This window comes from Trachurus trachurus (genome assembly GCF_905171665.1).
Source record: "Trachurus trachurus genome assembly, chromosome: 5".
Taxonomy (NCBI): domain Eukaryota; kingdom Metazoa; phylum Chordata; class Actinopteri; order Carangiformes; family Carangidae; genus Trachurus; species Trachurus trachurus.
Window position 1 is genome coordinate 21,384,726 of NC_139896.1, and position 17,461 is coordinate 21,402,186.

At 42.9% G+C, this 17,461-nt stretch overlaps 1 protein-coding gene across 1 annotated transcript in view; it reads right to left on the reverse strand.

Annotated features, from left to right (window-relative positions):
- LOC310985964 (semaphorin-3D) overlaps nt 1–16,847 on the reverse strand; it is an 81,263-nt gene extending 64,416 nt beyond the window's left edge. Inside the window, exon 1 of the mRNA XM_083971648.1 lies at nt 16,644–16,847. The gene's annotated coding sequence lies outside the window, so the exon portion shown is untranslated. The remainder of the gene's footprint in view (nt 1–16,643) is intronic.
- Nucleotides 16,848–17,461: the final 614 nt, after the last annotated feature.

Sequence of the window (17,461 nt, forward strand, 5' to 3'; positions counted from 1 at the left end):
TTATTTGCTTCCTGCTCCTCAAATCAAAAGACACAATCAGACCTGGTTGCTAAGGTGTAATGTCAGGCACTTAAACGACACAAAAGCTGCAGACTCTGCGACACTTTCCCACTTGTATGGTGAAAGAAACAAGTAGCTTTTTTATTTTTATTACAGCCGTTAAAAGAGCATTGCCGTCGGCTGCAAACATCGTCCCAGTTTAGAGTCCGGATCCGAAGCTAATTCCGGCTCTATTGTTTCCTCTCAGCGCTCAAATAATAAATGTGTGTGTATTTATTTACTGTAGAGTGTGTGAGTGTGTGTGTGTGTGTGTGTGTGTGTGTGTGTGTGTGTGTGTGTGTGTGTGTGTGTGTGTGTGTGTGTGTGTGTGTGTGTGTGTGTGTGTGTGTGTGTGTGTGTGTGTGTGTGTGTGTATGGGTGGGAGAGGGAGTGTGTGTGTGTGTGTGTGTGTGTGCCAGTGTGAAAAGTAGATTTAGAAGACGTTGTACAGGTGTTTCTGGTGTCTTTGTCTTAATGAGTAGCATACGATGAAGACTTATCATTTCCAGTCATCACTAACATTCAAAGAGAAACATCCAGATGTTTTCGTTAAGGCAGTAAATTGATCCAGACTTTCAGATTTTCAGCCGGATTTTGTTTCCACACATCAAAAAGTCGACAATTCAGTGAAGTTTACATGATAAATGGATTTTCCCTTCCTCAGAGACCACTGGCAGCAATGGAAGAGCTGGGGATCAAACCACCGACCTTCTAATTAGCTATAATACCTTATAGCCACAGTCTTGTTACAGCGAGGACAGCTCACAATGTTTCTGGTATAACAGAACATAAAGAACGTTAAGAAAATCCCAAACAGCAGTTAACTACCTCTGTCAGACTGAGAGAAAGTAGCAGCCATGTTTTTTTTTATATGACTTTTCATAATTTATTCTGGTAGCCTACCATTTGTGTTGCCACAAAGCAAGTCAAGTAGATGTCACAGTTTTCTAATAAACTTTCAAGATTTGGAATGTAATTTCTACATTTTAACAGATATCGGTAAATTATAACCATATCATACCAAACCAACTTCAACCAGAAGTTACTGTACACAACAATTTCTTAAAACATAATTAGGAACCCACTAAATTTCCCAGTGACCCACTCAAATCACGTGGGCCCCAGGAATTCACCACATTGAAAACCATCAACATCACTGAAAGCCTTCCTGTGTTTCAACAGTTAACTGCTTTTATTGTGAAGCAGTGAGACAGCCTGAGAGTAGGACTCCAGCTCTAACAATGATAACTTCTATAAAGAGATAATTACACACAATATAAATACACTGCATGGCTGCTGCTAAAAATACATCTACTAAAATATCTCAAACTGGAAAATCTGCAGCCAACACTGTTGTGGGAATGAACAGAGGCAGCCGGTCGCCCTCACTGCCTCATCACTGGACTGACTGATGGTCTCCCACACGTCACTGCAGGTTGTGAAACAACCTCTGAGCCAAAAACTGTCAAACCTGAGCTCTGCCGGACACTGGTCGCCTCTCCAACAATAGAGACGCAGCGGAGGAGTTGGCTCCGCACTTCACTTCAAAGCCAGAGACATGGTCCAGGACCCACTGTAGTTCAAAGACACAGGATGAGTGAGTGTGTGTGTGTGTGTGTGTGTGTGTGTGTGTGTGTGTGTGTGTGTGTGTGTGTGTGTGTGTGTGTGTGTGTGTGTGTGTGTGTGTGTGTGTGTGTGTGTGTGTGTGTGTGTGTGTGTGTGTGTGTGTGTGTGTGTGTGTGTGTGTGTGTGTAGTATGTATGTGTGCAGGTAGGTGGATGAGTTGAGCAGTGTGCCTTCTTGCATACAGCCTGCATAAGAAACTCAGACCTTAAAACCAGCCAGTAGGAGACTGAACAAGACTGTAACCTGGTAATGTCACTAAGCCCCGCCCACCTGGGCCAACTGGCAGAATTCTGTAACTCTGAGTGTTTTACCAAATCTGATCTCCTTTTGTTTGATCACTCCGAAACAGCCAGCCAATCAGAAGAGAGGCTCATGGCCTCCTCTCTCCTCCTGATGTTAACAGAGCTCAAAAGAAAAGCTGAGAGAGGAGAGTGAGAACTACACTGACATGGTTTTATATCTTCTCATGAATCAACACTTCAAAATAAAACACAGGAGAAAACCGACAACAGGGAGGTTTAGTTTACTGAGGCTCCAGAAGTAAAACATCTCATTGATCTAAGACTTGAGATCTGCGTACACACACATACACACACACAGTTCCAGCTCATGACCTGACGCAGCATTTCTGGGACTTCGGATGAAGTGAAAACAATTTGTCCTCAAAAACTGTCTCAACTCCACAGGACGGTATCCAATGTTTACTCTATTATTATAAACCTGTTTCAGGAGCAGGACTTCTACCCTCTTGCCAAGGCATAAATAAAATGTAGGGATTTAAAACTTCAGTCAACAGTCAGTCATTCATCCTCAAACCATTTATTTGTTCCTGTTTTCAAAGTGGAGAATGAAACCACTTGAGCTACAGGCGAGCTCTCATTATAATGTTCTTCCTCTGCATTAACCAAAACATTTCCAGATAACTCTGCTTAGACGTTACAACCCCGAGGTGCTGTGTGTGCCTGTGTGCCAGTGTGTTTTTGTGTTTGTGAGACACAAAGATTACTGCAAATTAAAGGGTATTATGGTTATGCATTGTCTCCATTTGTGGCTCATTGCAAAAGACTAGTTTCTTTGTGCAATGGAGATCTGGAAATTGAGATTGCTCACATTCATCTCAGTCTTCATTAGGTCACATTAATGTGTGTTACGTGTGTATGTTTTAAAGTGGACATATGTTTTAGTGCATGTATTGGGTGTTAGTATGACTTGTACATTAGAAGTTGAGGCGGATAGGGACAAGGCTCAGACTGTGTGTGCGTGTCAGTGTGTGTTTAATGGCAACCATTTCCACAACAGAGACAGCTAATTCTTAACAGGTGTGGCTCCAGAACAACAAAGTGTATCTCAGAGATGCATCCTGACCTGGAGTCACTTTCTTCAGAGCTGTCGGTAGTTGTTTGTGGTCTGTGGTCATTAATTGTAACTATTCACTTCACGGGTCAGAAAGAGAGTCTGCGGTTTAAAGGCAGAGTGACGATGAGGAAGGTTAAAGACACACGGAGCTAAGATGAAGGTGGATCAGAGCTCCCAGCTCGAATACCTCCCCATCCTCATGTGTTCATTAAAGAGTCCAAAAACCTTAACAAACAAATGCTCCATATGAACAGAGTGACGTCAAAGCAGTGGGAATAACACAACTTCTGATTCAGATGTCATGTGATGTTCCTGCCAGAATGTGCTAATGCTAACTAGCAGCAGATGCAGATGTTCAGGCTGGTGTGAAGAAACACAAACAGCTGGAGCAGAGGAATGGATGGACTTTTCTTCTCCGTCTCTTTGTGATTAGAATCAGAATATGCTTTATTGTCCTCCTCCTCCTCCTGCTCCGGCTGCTGAAGTAGAAACAATAGAATCTAAAATAAAGTCCTCTGTGTCAACTACATTGTCCTGCAGAAAGTCAAATAAACGTTTCCCCAGAGGACACGAAGACAAACAAAGCCTTTCATTTTCATATGTGTGTGCGTGTTAAGACGTAAAGTGTTTATGCTCTGTGTGTGTGTCTGTGTGTGTGTGTTTGGTTCCCAACCTGTTGTTTTTTTCCGACTTGTACAGACAAAACAGAGGCGGCACACAGCAGACAGTGATGGACACTGTGCAGGAGAATCAGGGACACGACTACAGTACAACATGGGCAATGAGTATCTGTGTTTGTGTGTATACGCTGTACCATATAGAGCAACGTGTGTGTGTGTGTGTGTGCAGCTGTCTGACCTCCTTTCTTCTGAATGCTTCTTCAGTTGGAATACAAACACATGCACAGAGAGAAAGGTTAGCGCCTCATATCACAGGAACTACGTGTCCTGTTGATCAGATATGTTGGAGGGGGCTGGTTGTTGGTTTTATTTTGGGCAAGCTTCACCCTGGCACTCAGAGATACTGTAAATTAAACACATCTGTCTCACAGCTGGAAGTTGGCAACAGGCAGCTTCAAAAAGTGACTACAGGCTACGTTCACACAAAGAATTCACTATAGAGCGTGTTTTCAGCCTGGATCAACTTCCACCACAGCGAGGCCAGACCATGATCAGACCCAAATTACAGAATCACAGATTTCTGTTTGGGGGTGGGTGAGTGGAGTTATTGTGTCGTGCCCTTGCCTTTTAAGGAATGATCAAATCCAGTATGAATATACAAAGATTATTGTGTATTATTAAAGGGATAGTTCACCCAAAATTCAAATTTCACTCATTATCTACTCACCCTCATGTCGACTAAGGGCTGGGAGAATTCTCAGAGTCCTCGGTGCCTTCTTGGAGTTACGAGGGGGGTCCGCGTAGCAGTATTTGTCCATATAATGGTTGTGAATGGGGCTCACTTTCCTTTGTCCAAAAAGACACACCAAAAAACATCCAAATACCTCCATACTGCTCGTCTGTAATGTCCCTCTGGTATTGAAGCCCCAACATGAGAAATTGTTCCACCGGTCGTTGCACTGACACAGGAAGAGCAGTGAACTGAGACACTGGGAGCTTCCGCTACAAACAAGCTTAAAATATAGACTTATTTAATTTTTCTCGGAACAATTTCTCATGTTGGGGCTTCAATACAAGAGGGACATTACAGACGAGCACTATGGAGGTATTTGGATGTTTTTTGGTGTGTCTTTTTGGACGAAGAAAAGTGAACAAGTGGACAAATACTGCTGCACGGACCCCCCCGTAACTCCGAGAAGGAGAAATTGAATTTTGGGTGAACTATCCCTTTAATGTATATAACTAAAACTGGACTCAGTGTCGCTGACTTCAGGGAAAAGTCCACTCTCAGTAACTGTGAAGCATTTCCACATAACAGTAAAAGTTTCATCCTGGACCAAAATCGGCTCCAAACGAGTTACAGCGTTACAAAATCATCTCAGGTCATTGTCCAACCAGAGACATGAAATTTCTGGCCCAACAGAGATGCCTGTGTCCGGCCCATATACTTCCACATCTGGGCAGATTCTGGCTGTTATCTTGGTATCTCCTGACAGCTGGAACATCTTCTGTGTGATACTATAGTATCTGACAGAAAACAAGCATGTGGCACAAGTATAGGTTGGATTTATCTAACAACCTGGATGGCAAAATGTCACATCACATGTCAGGTACCAGACCAGGCAACACATTGAGTTGGTAAATGTAATAATTGTGAGCATTGGTGTTTATGAATATACAGCTATGTTTATATTTTAAAAAATATAGACATGATGTGTGCAGCAGGTTGTACAGTAGTGTTCACTATACTACGGGGTCAGATTCATGAACTAAACCGAGCAAAAGCTGGCGATCAGGTTGTTACAGTTTCGCATGATGCATCCTATATAAGTTAACACTCTCCTAATGTGACTTGTTTACCTCAAACCAACAGAAGAGAAATCTGTGCACGTTAACAAAAACTTCAAGAAACTCAAGAGACAGTGACTGCGGCCAACAACTGTAATAAATGTGTGTGTGTGTGCGTGCTATGTGTCGTGTTGGGGTCGCTTGGCGCCAGCTCCCAGTTTTACTCAGATGGTTACAGAGGGGAAGGAAGTGTTTGGCCTGGCAGAAATACTTTATTGTTGCCTCACTGCTGATAAGAGGATATTAATTAGTAGGCTGCACAAACACAACAATACAATAGAGGCTGATAGTGCTTCTGTTGGGGAGGGGGCCGCAGTTTGTGTGCCAGCTTATACAGTTATACAAACAGATGTTCTGTGTGTGTGTGTGTGTGTGTGTGTGTGTGTGTGTGTGTGTGTGTGTGTGTGTGTGTGTGTGTGTGTGTGTGTGTGTGTGTGTGTGTGTGTCTTTTGTTCTTTTTCCAACACAATGAGAGCAAAGATAGACGAGGAGTTATTTTAAAACAAGGCTACGAACTGACACAGTTGGTGTGTGATGGTGAAGACGTGCGCGTGTTGCTACCGCAACAGGGGGTGACAGAACATGATTTTTACTTGGTGAAATTTGCATCAACACTGTATCAGTATTGTGTCTACTCTGCAGTCGTCACGGTGATGAAGCATGTTCGAGTGTTTGTTGACACAAAACTACTGAACCAAACTGGGTGGTGAGGACGATGGGGTTTCAACCGTCAATGAGATGTGTATTAAGTTTCGGTGCTGATCCGATTAGATGCAGGAAACTTTTTTTTTTATCACTTTGCAACATTTCTTTTTATTCTTCAATATTTTTGTCAACTTTTTCATAAAGTTTTTGGATCTTTAGATGTTTGCACATATTTTTGTTTGGTTGAAATCTGAGTTTGTAGTTTGGTGCAGGTCAAGATAAGAGTTGAGAGATGTACTTAATAGAAAGTAACAATGTAGATGTCAGCAGTAGCATTTAGGAACATGTACATTCATGTTTCATTCAACACACAACTAATCCAATCACACAATAACAATAGAAGTTGTGACACAGCAAGGACACGGTTCACACAGCTGACATCATCATGTCAGACACCAGATGAATAAATCACGATCTGCGTTCTCACTCATAGTCACAACTCATATACTCCGGAGATTTTTAGTGAATGTAAAAATGTACCACAGGAATAATCCACCTTAGTTACTCTTTAATAAGACAGTAACAGAAAATAAATAAGAAGTGAACAAATCCCTTGGAGAATGAATAATAACACCTGGTGGTTATCAGTCTGTTTAGTTTGGCAGCACCAAGCCTCCTTAATAAACACTGATAGGTTTCAGCTCAACTACATTAAAATCACAATAGCGTCAGATACATTCATCCTCCACTGTTATCACAGTCATAACAGAAGTGTCTTATCTCACTCATCTGATAATATATCTCGGCTATTAACAGTGTTGGGTTACGTCTGTACATTAGGAAGAACTCTAACATACTTCTTCATGCTCCACCTGTGATTTCCGTCACTGGTTGCCGTTGGAACCAATCAGCAATTAAAGGTCAAAACAAACATCTAGATGGATATTTGTGAACACTGTGAGACTCCAGTCTAACCGTGATCCCCTGTGACTGTCCAGTAATCTGTCAAAAGACTATTTACACATATGAACTCATGTCTAGACTCAAAAATGTTGATATGACGTGAGATTCAAGTTTGGTGAACAGAACAACCAAAAGGCGCTCATGTGTTTTTTGTTTCGTTTTTTTTAATAAAGGAGAAAATCATTTAGGAAGTTTCACAGCTCATGTTTCATGTTTAAAATGTTACTGCTTCTGTTTGAAGTGAAATTATGAATTATGTGTTATACATTTACATTAAAGCTCCATTTAGTATAAAGGTCCAGATGTTTTATTTAATTATGAAGCAAGTCTTAGCTCTGTATCAATACTGTGAAAGTATAAAGCCTCAGCCCACAGAGAAATCTACAGGGCCTGTATTCAGAGACTGAGTCTTCAAACCAGCCATCAGGACTTCTGTGACTCTGAGATGTCACAACGAACCTGTCACCGAGGCTCAGGGCCTCCTCTCTTCTGATTGTCCGACACTGACCTGATGTTGTTAGAGCTCCTGAGAGAGGAGGTGTAAAATTACACTGAAATGTTTTTTCTTCTCATGGATCCAAACTGGTTGACCCTCAGTTGTACCTGGTGTTGAATGCCACACCTGCTAAACATCAGCATGTTCGACGTGTCATTGTAAACATGTCAGCGGTCTAGTGTCAGCATTTGGCCAAAAGCGTTGAGGAATTTTTGGGATGTTCGAAAATATACCATACTTCCTTTGTTTTCCAAACAGGCCACAACATTTTTCTCATACTGAACGTGTCATTTCAGTGTTGTCATGCAGCCCCCGCTCATTCCCACCCCCACACTAGAGCGAGGCCCGTGACCCACGCTAGTCCTGACCCTCGGTCTGAGGCGGCACATCCTCTGCAGTGACCCGGTGCGCTGCTCAGCTGTCACGTCCTGTGGGACAGAGACACTGATGTCAGCCTGTTTGTGTGTGGTCCGCTCTCCGTCCGTCAGTCTGTCAGTCACTGTGTGTGTGTTTACACTTCTCATGCTCTTTGTTCCTCCGTCAAACTCACTGTATTTCACTTGGAAGCAAAACTGTTAGAAAATAAAGTTTGATCTCGGCTCCAAGCAGAAACATTTTGACAGTTAATACATCACCACGCTGGCTCAGAGCAACACTGAGAAGATATAACAATAAACAGCACAGTGAAAACTGACGATGCTGTGGATGTGGAAGTGACTGCTACCTGCTCTGCTGGGAGAAGTCACAGCCTCAGGGTCTTGCTACGTGCAAAATTCATGTTGTAAAATTAAAGTTCTTATTCTCATGAGCTTGTGAAGTAATTGCACAGTTTCTTATTGTCTATTTAACTGTGTCAGTAATGTCTGACATCATCGCCCTGTGTGTTTACTCTCAGCTCCAAACCCACTGGTTCCTACTGCGGAGAAAATGCTGCTTCATGGGAATATTTACTATAGTGGATTTGGTGCGCGGGGGAGTGTGTGTGAGACCATACCAAAAAAAAGAACTATTGCACATACAGAAGTCTGACTCACTGATGTGTTCTTAATGGTTTTTAATGCCACAAAGGACACACACATACACGGCCATTCGCAAATACACACAGAGGACATGTTAGTGGGTTATACTATAAGAAAAACATATCATCTACATGTTAAACAGAACCAACTGTGACTCATAGATATCTAACCACCACAGTTTCTCTAACCCGATCCACACAGGACCATTTGGGACTCTGGGTGTGGACCTGCACTTGTATTATTATTAGGCTACAGCACCTAATCTTATCTGATTGGTTACCATTGTAATTAAGGTTAGGATCCAAATTCCTACGTCAGTGTTTCTGAGTTAAGATGGATAAGTGTAACACATGAGCTTCCTCACGTCCGAAAATCTAAACCAAGAAACAACCGATTTGTTGTGGTTTGATGATGAAACCTTTGTTAGTAGATACACAAATCATTTTAACTCTCTTTTCTTCTTTTATCTCCTTTTTCAACGGATGTCAGCGACACATCAACTCCATATTGAAATTATTTGTAATAGTGCTTTTGTTCCACTTTTGTACGTTACAATGAGAATACATTACAATAAGTGATGAGAAAAGTAGCATTGGTTGCTTGGCAACAGATTAGTGTTTTGGGTTTCCTTCGTGAAGCCAGTAATTTGCAAATTAGGGAAAATCCTCTGTTGCAAAGCTTCCTGTCTTAACTTTATCAGTTTTTATGATTCAGCTTGTGGTCTGTGGTGGTCATGAGCTTCATACACCCTCCACCCACCGCACCTCCTCCTCCTGACTCCTGCTGCTGTTGTTTATCCTAGATAAATAGGCTAAATCCAGTGGCACCATCACTTCAGTTTAGTTGTATGGAAACGTAATATTCAACTTGATAATGAGGTCGTTCCTTTGTATCATTTCACTATTACTTTATTCACTACAGATTCAGACATTAGAACCTTTTGACTTTTCTTTCTTGTTCTGTGTCTTTTTTCACGTGTGTCTCTCTCTCTCTTTCTCTCTCAAAACTCTCACAAACACACACACAAACACACACACACACAGGAAACAGCAGAGGAGGAAGGAAAAACAACAAAACACTCACAGAGCATCCTAACGATTATAAACCACAATAGAGTTGTTCAGCAAACAAATGAACGTCGCCTGGTAGACACACACACACACACTTGAACACACCAACTTCCATGGCCATGACTGTCCCAAGCTTGAAACTACTTCAACGCAACACACACTCATAAATGATGGGACCAACAAACAGGAACACACACTTAGAGCTTTCCCAACCTTCAGTAAGTATATTAAACACAAAAGAGACACACTGACTGTACAGACGCACACACACACACATACACACACACACACTGAGCCCAGCCCGGACCTGTGGGAGAGTCCAGGCTGCTGCAGCGTCTCCATCTAGCTCTTTGTGTCTTTCATTGTGTCCTTTCCTTCAGGGGTGTGTTTTGTGTCCTCTGTGGTAAAAACACCAACACATTAAAAGGTGGGGAATTTCTCAACCACACAAAAATGTGTGTCAAAGTGTGTGTTTGCGTCCAGCTCTCCAAACACGAGAAGCTCCCATAGCTGGAGGCTGTGGGCCGGAGGAGGAAGAGGAGGAGGAAGAAGGGATCTGTTAAATAATACAGGACCTTTCATTCAGGATGAAGAGGATGTTATTCTGGGCTCTTCATCAGTGCTCTGTGGTGTGACTGCATATTTTAAATGTGTGTGTTTAGCTGTGGTTTCAGCAGATATGATGTTTTAATAACAGCTCTGAGTGTTTTATTTTGTTATGTTAACCCGAGGATCAGCGAGAACGGGCAACTACGGGATGATGAAACTCAGAGCAACTCATAAAACATCACCTGCCTTCATTCTTTCAACAACCACAAGGTGACGGCGGGTGTGGACGCCTCAGCCCGTCGTCCAGACAACTACTGTGTGGTCGCTGGACCTCAGTCCCGACTGAACAGGCTGAGGAGCCGGGGAGGAGCGGGGGCGACGGACGGAGGAACGGCTTCCCTCCCTCATCAGCTACTTCTGTGGCGTCACCGGGCGAAGCACTTAACCTTCAACTTCCCCCGAGGAGCCACAAAGGGCCGAGCGATGCACAACTCAACGGCTGCGGAGAGAGTGAATGTCAAGCAGAGCGCCGGTGAGACAGAACATCTGTGCACGTTCACATTCTCAGCATAAAATAAACTGCAGATCCAGTTGTAAAAAGGGGGCTTTAAAAACAAATATCTGAAAGCTCTGATAATGATTTAATGATTTTTTTCAAGAAGTGACATTTTCTTCATAGGAGAAGTTTTATCTTCACCTCTGAAAAAACACAGGTTGAGTTTCTTTCCAGACAGGTTTTCATAATTTAAGTGAAGTTCTGAGAAGCTGCAGTTCCTCTACTGACCACAAGAGTGTGTCTCCAACAGTGAGTCAGTTCCCATCGACTTGGATTCTGGCAAGATGGCGACACCGGAGCAGCTGCCTCCGAGCTTCAGAAAGCTTAAACCATCGTTTCTATATTATTTCTATTTACAACAAAGTAAAGCTTTTTGGCGAACTTCAAAAGTGCATGTAGAGAGGAAAAATCAAAAGAGGTCGAATCTCATCACGTGGCCTTTATCAGGGTCTTTATCTGGTCATGATAATTCGATTGGCCAACATACACCTTGCCAGACGCTGTTGCACTGAGTTGAGATTCTCCTCATGATTTCTGATTTAAATATGTGAGTGCAGCCAAAGATGATGGTTTGTTGCCAAAAGGCTCAAGTTCTCAGGCTCTTGTTTCCTGGTCAGGATCAGATGGTCTGATGATGGTGAGACTCTTGATTTCCATTCCAACACTCAGTTTGGTCGTGAGCCTAAAGCTGTGACCAAAAACCACACATACTGTATATTATGTATATATATAGATATATGTGCATGCACACATGTGGTGGAAGGAGACTGCGGGGTAAACGTGTAACCGACTGAAGAGATGAATCGTCAAATGTGTGCAGAGAATAACTGAGGAGAAATTGGAAATTAGAAATTAGAAAAGCTTTTGTCCCGCAAAGGTAGGAAATTCATCTTTGGTCTCACTTATACGGTACAGAAAAAGAACACAGATGCTTGCTAGCAAGACTTACATAAGACAAAATGGTGTAAAATCTGTGGACCTGATAATCCTGTAATTCTGACTCAATCAGTTCACCGTCAGAAAAATACTGTCAAACTCATGACTGGATATCAGAGAGTGAGAAAATGCTCAAATCTACGAATAAAGACATGATTTCAGACTTGGTCTCTGAGGTTTGTTGAATAACAAACACAGTGGGAAGTTTGTGTTTCTGTGAGTGAACAGAGAATATGTGATTCATTCACTCATTAGCAGCGACTGGGCAGCATTAGGTCGGTGTGTGTGTGTGTGCGTGTGTGCGTGCGTGTGTGTGTGTGTGTGTGTGTGTGCGCAGCTGGATCGGGGCGAAACGCCGGGCTCATATTATTTCATCATTAATCTTCACTTTCCCATATGTCAGATACACATTACATACAGTATATCACAACTCTGTATGTAAAAGGACTGTGTGTGTGTGTGTGTGTGTGTGTGTGTGTGTGTGCGTACGCGTACAGAAATTTTAGGAAACCACAAATAACTAATTACTGTAACGAATCATATCAGTTAAAGTGAATGTATTGTTTTCAGTTCAGGACCTGAAATCTAATGAATTCCAGTCAAAGTGTAATTAGTGTTGCACTCATAAATACTCAAATAGCCTCAAGGGGACATTTTTGGCGTTCATTTAATCCTAATTTCTCCTTCGAGTTGATGCAAAAACTTCCTCCATTTTGATAAATTCACTGTTATGATCATTTAACTGCACTGATTCGTGCAGTACAACGACGCTGAGACTTTGCAGCGTAAAGTAAAAACGTCTCTTTAAAACCACGATCTTCATACATTACAGTGAGGTCTCTACAATGTCATGGTCCACACTGTAAATCTACTGAGCTGCTCCACAAATCCACCGTGTCCCTGCTCTGTTCTTGTTTCTCTTTAAAGGGGATTTTCAGGGAGTTTTCCCCGTCTGATCCGAGCGTCTGAGACTGAGGCTGTTGTCTGTTGTTCAGATTATAAAACCCCCAGAGATAGATTTGTGATATTTACTGTAAGTCAAACTGACTCAGACTGTGACTAAGTTTCAACATTAATATCATAAATACAGCAAACAAAACAAGGTGTGTGTGTGTGTATGAGTGTGTATGTTCTTTAATTGGCCCCGACAGACTGTCTAATTCATATCTGCAGTCCTGTGATAACAGAATACAAATCTCTATGAAGCTTTTATTTTGACCTTTGACCCTCACTGCTCATAAACACCCCATCACAGCCCTGTGTTGCTGCCGCCTGACGTGAGTTAGGACCTGTGGGCCGGCGCCGGCAGGAGTCACCGAGCCGGGACACAGACACAGTGAGACTCTCCACCAGTGTGAACGGTGTTAACAGTCACAGTGTTAACAGAGTCACTGTAAAGTTTTTATGTCCCCCAGCGGGTTAGCTTACGGCAGGGCCAGGTAATGAATGTCAGTGAAAAATCACTGCAGTAAATGCGATTTTTATTCGCTCACAGAACAAACTGTGATCCATAATAAAAATCAATAGGATTACAATATGAATTTTTTTTTTTTAATTAAAAATGTCCTTGAATGGAGTAACAAATGTGTCCCTGTTCAGAGCTCACATCCTTCAGAAACTGTGCCGTTTCAAAGTCTTCTTCTAATATGTCTTACCATATTTTCCTGGGCAACAAAGGCAACAAAGAACCCAACAGGTGAATCCTTCACATCCAATACATTTTTTTGTGCAGTGAGGCCTTTAAGGGCTTTTTAGATTCCCATACTGCAACGTTACATTTGCTTAAAGCAGTGACACTTGAAAATATCTGTTTAAGAAACACATGGAACAAATAAAAAAATGTGTGATTAAAAATTTGAATCAAGTGACAGCCCTAATTATAAATATATGATAATTTAATGCCATTGAATCATTGTAACTGTGTTTTCAAAACACATGACAACTGATTATAATGAGCTGATTTAGTTCAAACTGAGAGAGGTCAGAGGAGAACGGACACACTGACCTGACATGTGGTAACCTGCGATTGACAGCTTGAACGTGCAGCTGGAGAATCTGCAGACACGATGTGATGCATCGAGTCTCAGAGGAAAGTTTCCTCATGTTGAGGATCGATGACATGAAGAGCTGAGAGCAAAGTGAGGAGCCGCCCACAGCGAGTATGGTCTTCCTAGTAAAGTGCTCTGTGCGTCTCTATGCTGATGAGTGTGATCGTGTTTCAGGAGAACATCCCGGCTGGACGGCTGCCAGAGAGTGAAACCGACCGAGATGTGGTGAGAATGAAAAACAGACCGAGGTTCAGACAGATGTAAAATCAGAGTGAAGCCTCAGAAGAGACACGAGGCACGAGAAGCAGCTCAACAAGGGAGGATAGAAAACACCTAATCTGCTCACAAGAAACACGTTGCACAATACGATACATCTCTGACCGACAGGTCACATGTTCAGTCCCATCATCTCCATTCTCTATTGACAACATGTGTCGGCTCACAGCCTGAACCGCTACTGAACCCCGACACAGGTAACACACAGCAGGCAACCTGTGATGTCCAAGGGTTCAGAGTTTATACAAACTCAACAAGCAGGAGACAAACAGGGGTGAACTTGGGATGAAGTGAAGAAAAGAAGGAAAACGAGGAGGAGAGGGAGGAGCAGAAGAAGTAGCAGATAAAGAAGAGGCATCTCTGCTTAATTTTCAGTTTCAGCTCAAAGTGAGGAGGAGAGAAACAGGAGGAGAGCTGCTGCTCCTGGTAACGTCTAAACCGCTTCTACTGCACTGACTGAATAAGAAGAGGCTGCCAAAAGAACCAGGCCATGTAAGGTATTTCCTTCACATTCAGACTGAAAACGCCCATCCATCCATCCATCCATCCATCCATCCATCCATCCATCCATCCGCTCTGTCTTAACTCTGTTGCTTCACTTCAGCAAAGAGTGAGAGTGCTGCGGCTTTGAACTTCACTCCAGCCGTCAGATAAGAACCTCTATCTGACTCTCTGTTGATCCTGGCCCTGCAGTGACGTGACACTCCACTTGCTTTAGCTCTAAAAACACCAGCAGAAAGACAAACAGCCGACTGCTGGGTGACGTCTGTGTCTCTGCTGCGGGTCGAACTGCCAGGACCTGAGCTCCTCACCTCCCGCCCACCTCCTCCTAACCTCTCCTTGCTTGACTGAGAGCCAGTCAAGCAGCTTCAATAGACTCAGGTCAGCTCTCAGCAGCTTCACGACCTGAAGCTGCAGGATGTGATGAAGGTCAGAGACCAGACGGAGAGAGACAGACATCAGCGGTAAAGATCTCCTGAATGTTTCTGTGCTTTTTTCTGACACACCGGAGATAAAACAGGAGAAGCTCTGATCACTGCTCCAGATCAGAGCCTCAAACCGCATATTCTGACCCGTCCCAACCCCAATCCTGACCTCTGACCCCTGACCCAGTCACAACCTAAAGTCCTCCTGTGCTCAAAATCCAAATTTTAAGTAAAAATAAATAAATAAAGTTAGTTATCAGCTGAATGTGCTTATGAATGAACTTGGGCTCCATTAATGATGAGATTTTATTAGTAAACTATTTATTATAATACAGCTCATCACTGGATGAGGGCAGCAGTTTTGTTGAGGTTGAATTGGAGCCGATGTTTGACCCAATACAAATATTTTCTTCTGCCTATAACTGATTGGATAAACGTTATTCTGCAAAGCAGTGAGTGACAAGTGAACTTGTACACTGGTTTTAACTGGTTTCTGTAAACTGTGATGAGCAACACAGATTCCTGCACCACAGGCTGAGGTAGAGTTGAAGTTGATTTACACTGAAAATAGAGGAGATGGTTCACTTTTTTGTAGGAAAATAAAAGGTAGACAGTTGCATAAAATTCAAGCAGAAGTAGGCCTACACTTCAAAACTGTAGGGCAGGCTACACACACACACATCCCACAGGTGGCTGTGCACCAGCGTCACTGCTTTATCATCACTACAGCAGGAGAGGACACACAATGACACAATACAACCAGGAAAACAACAATCCACACACACACACACACACACAGGGCAGGAAACGACAGTCCCACACACAGACTGTACGGCAGAGGAGGGGGTTGAACTCCATAACAGGAAAGGCCGGGACAATTGGGGGAGGTTTACTCACAGCAGAGACACTGACAAACACAGACTGAGACAGAGACACACTGTACTGTCTGATCCCTCAGATCTTTTGTCTTCGCCACCCTCAGCAGCAGCGGCAGCAGCAGCAGGTATTTGTGTCCAGGTGATGTCTCTGTCCTCCGTCTGCTCATCTGACTCCTACAGTTTAATCATGAATCCCTCCTGCAGTCATTAAGTAAAGCACTTCCTCCTCTTAATCACATCAGACTCTTAAACCTTCTCAATGATCCCTCAGATTTTTGGCAGGAACACCAGGAAACGTCTCCTGGACTGTCGTCCACAGTCAGTGACCTACCTAAACTTTAACTGGACAATCCCCAGTAACCACCACAACTCCTCAAAGGACTCCTAAACCCTTCTCAGTGAACCTCAAAAGTTTGGCCAGATCACCAGGAAATGTCTCCTGGAGCGTCCCAACTCCTGGAAACTCCTCAAGACCACCCGAACCTCTACATATACCTCCTCAAAAAACAATAAAAATGTCTTTAAAAACTCATGGAAACTCATTAATAGCCTTATCATCAAATAACATCAGCACACCTAACCCCCTCAAGGACTCCTGGAAATCTGCTGGAACTAATTCACCAACAATCAGCAGCTAAGTTAAAGTAAAGGTTTGACATGTTCCCTCCAAACTGAGCTTGAAGTCTCCAGACTGAGTCCTGGAGATGCTTCACTTAAACACGGACCATCAGTAACAACCGAGGAGGCTCGTCCTCCCTCCAGCATCCACACACATCTCGCTGTCAAACTCACCGAGCTCTGGTCCGTGTCCGGCTGCGGGTCTCTGGGGCTTATTCCACTTCAGCAGCAGGAGCAGGTTGTGGTCCTGGTCCTGGTCCTGGTTCTGGTTCTGGTCCTGGTCCTGGTTCTGGTCCTGGTCCTGGTCCTGGCTCTAGCTGTGTTTCTGGAGGCGGTGCGGCGGCTCTAGTCGGACAGGTCGCTGTCGGTTCACCTGAGGCGTCCGCGCGTTATAAACAAATTGAACACATGTGGGCAGCGGCGGAGCCCCTCCCTCCCTCCCTCCCTGCTGCTGAAGCGCACCGTCCCCCTGCTGCCTTCAAGTGCTGCTCGGAAAATTTCGGCTATTACTTGGTTGGCGTCTGTTTCCGATATTATTGAAGACAAAGAGAAATACAGAGTTTGTGTTTGGAACTTTTTTTTTTTTTTTTCTTTTTTTTTTTTAAATGTCCTTCCCGGCAAACTACCATGTAGGCTAGTTATTAGCTACTGATGAAAAAGGATATAAAATCTGTTATCTTTTGTTGTTTGCTATATCACATAATTTTCTTTAAATCTAATAAATGTTTTCGCCTACTTCTTTTGGTTACTTTATTATCGAATTATTGTTGTTGTGGTAGTCATTGTTCCTTTTATTTTATTTGCATGTGTGACAAATATACTTTCCTGTATTAGGGGATATACATTTGTATGTTGATGTATATGGTCTGATTTATAGTCCACTTGGAATTTCAACAAAAATGTTGTTTTAAAAAGTTTGGTTTTATCAATGTAAAAGCAGCATAAATAAACTGTATTTGTAGTTTATGGCTGCTCTAATTAGTTTTGATTGA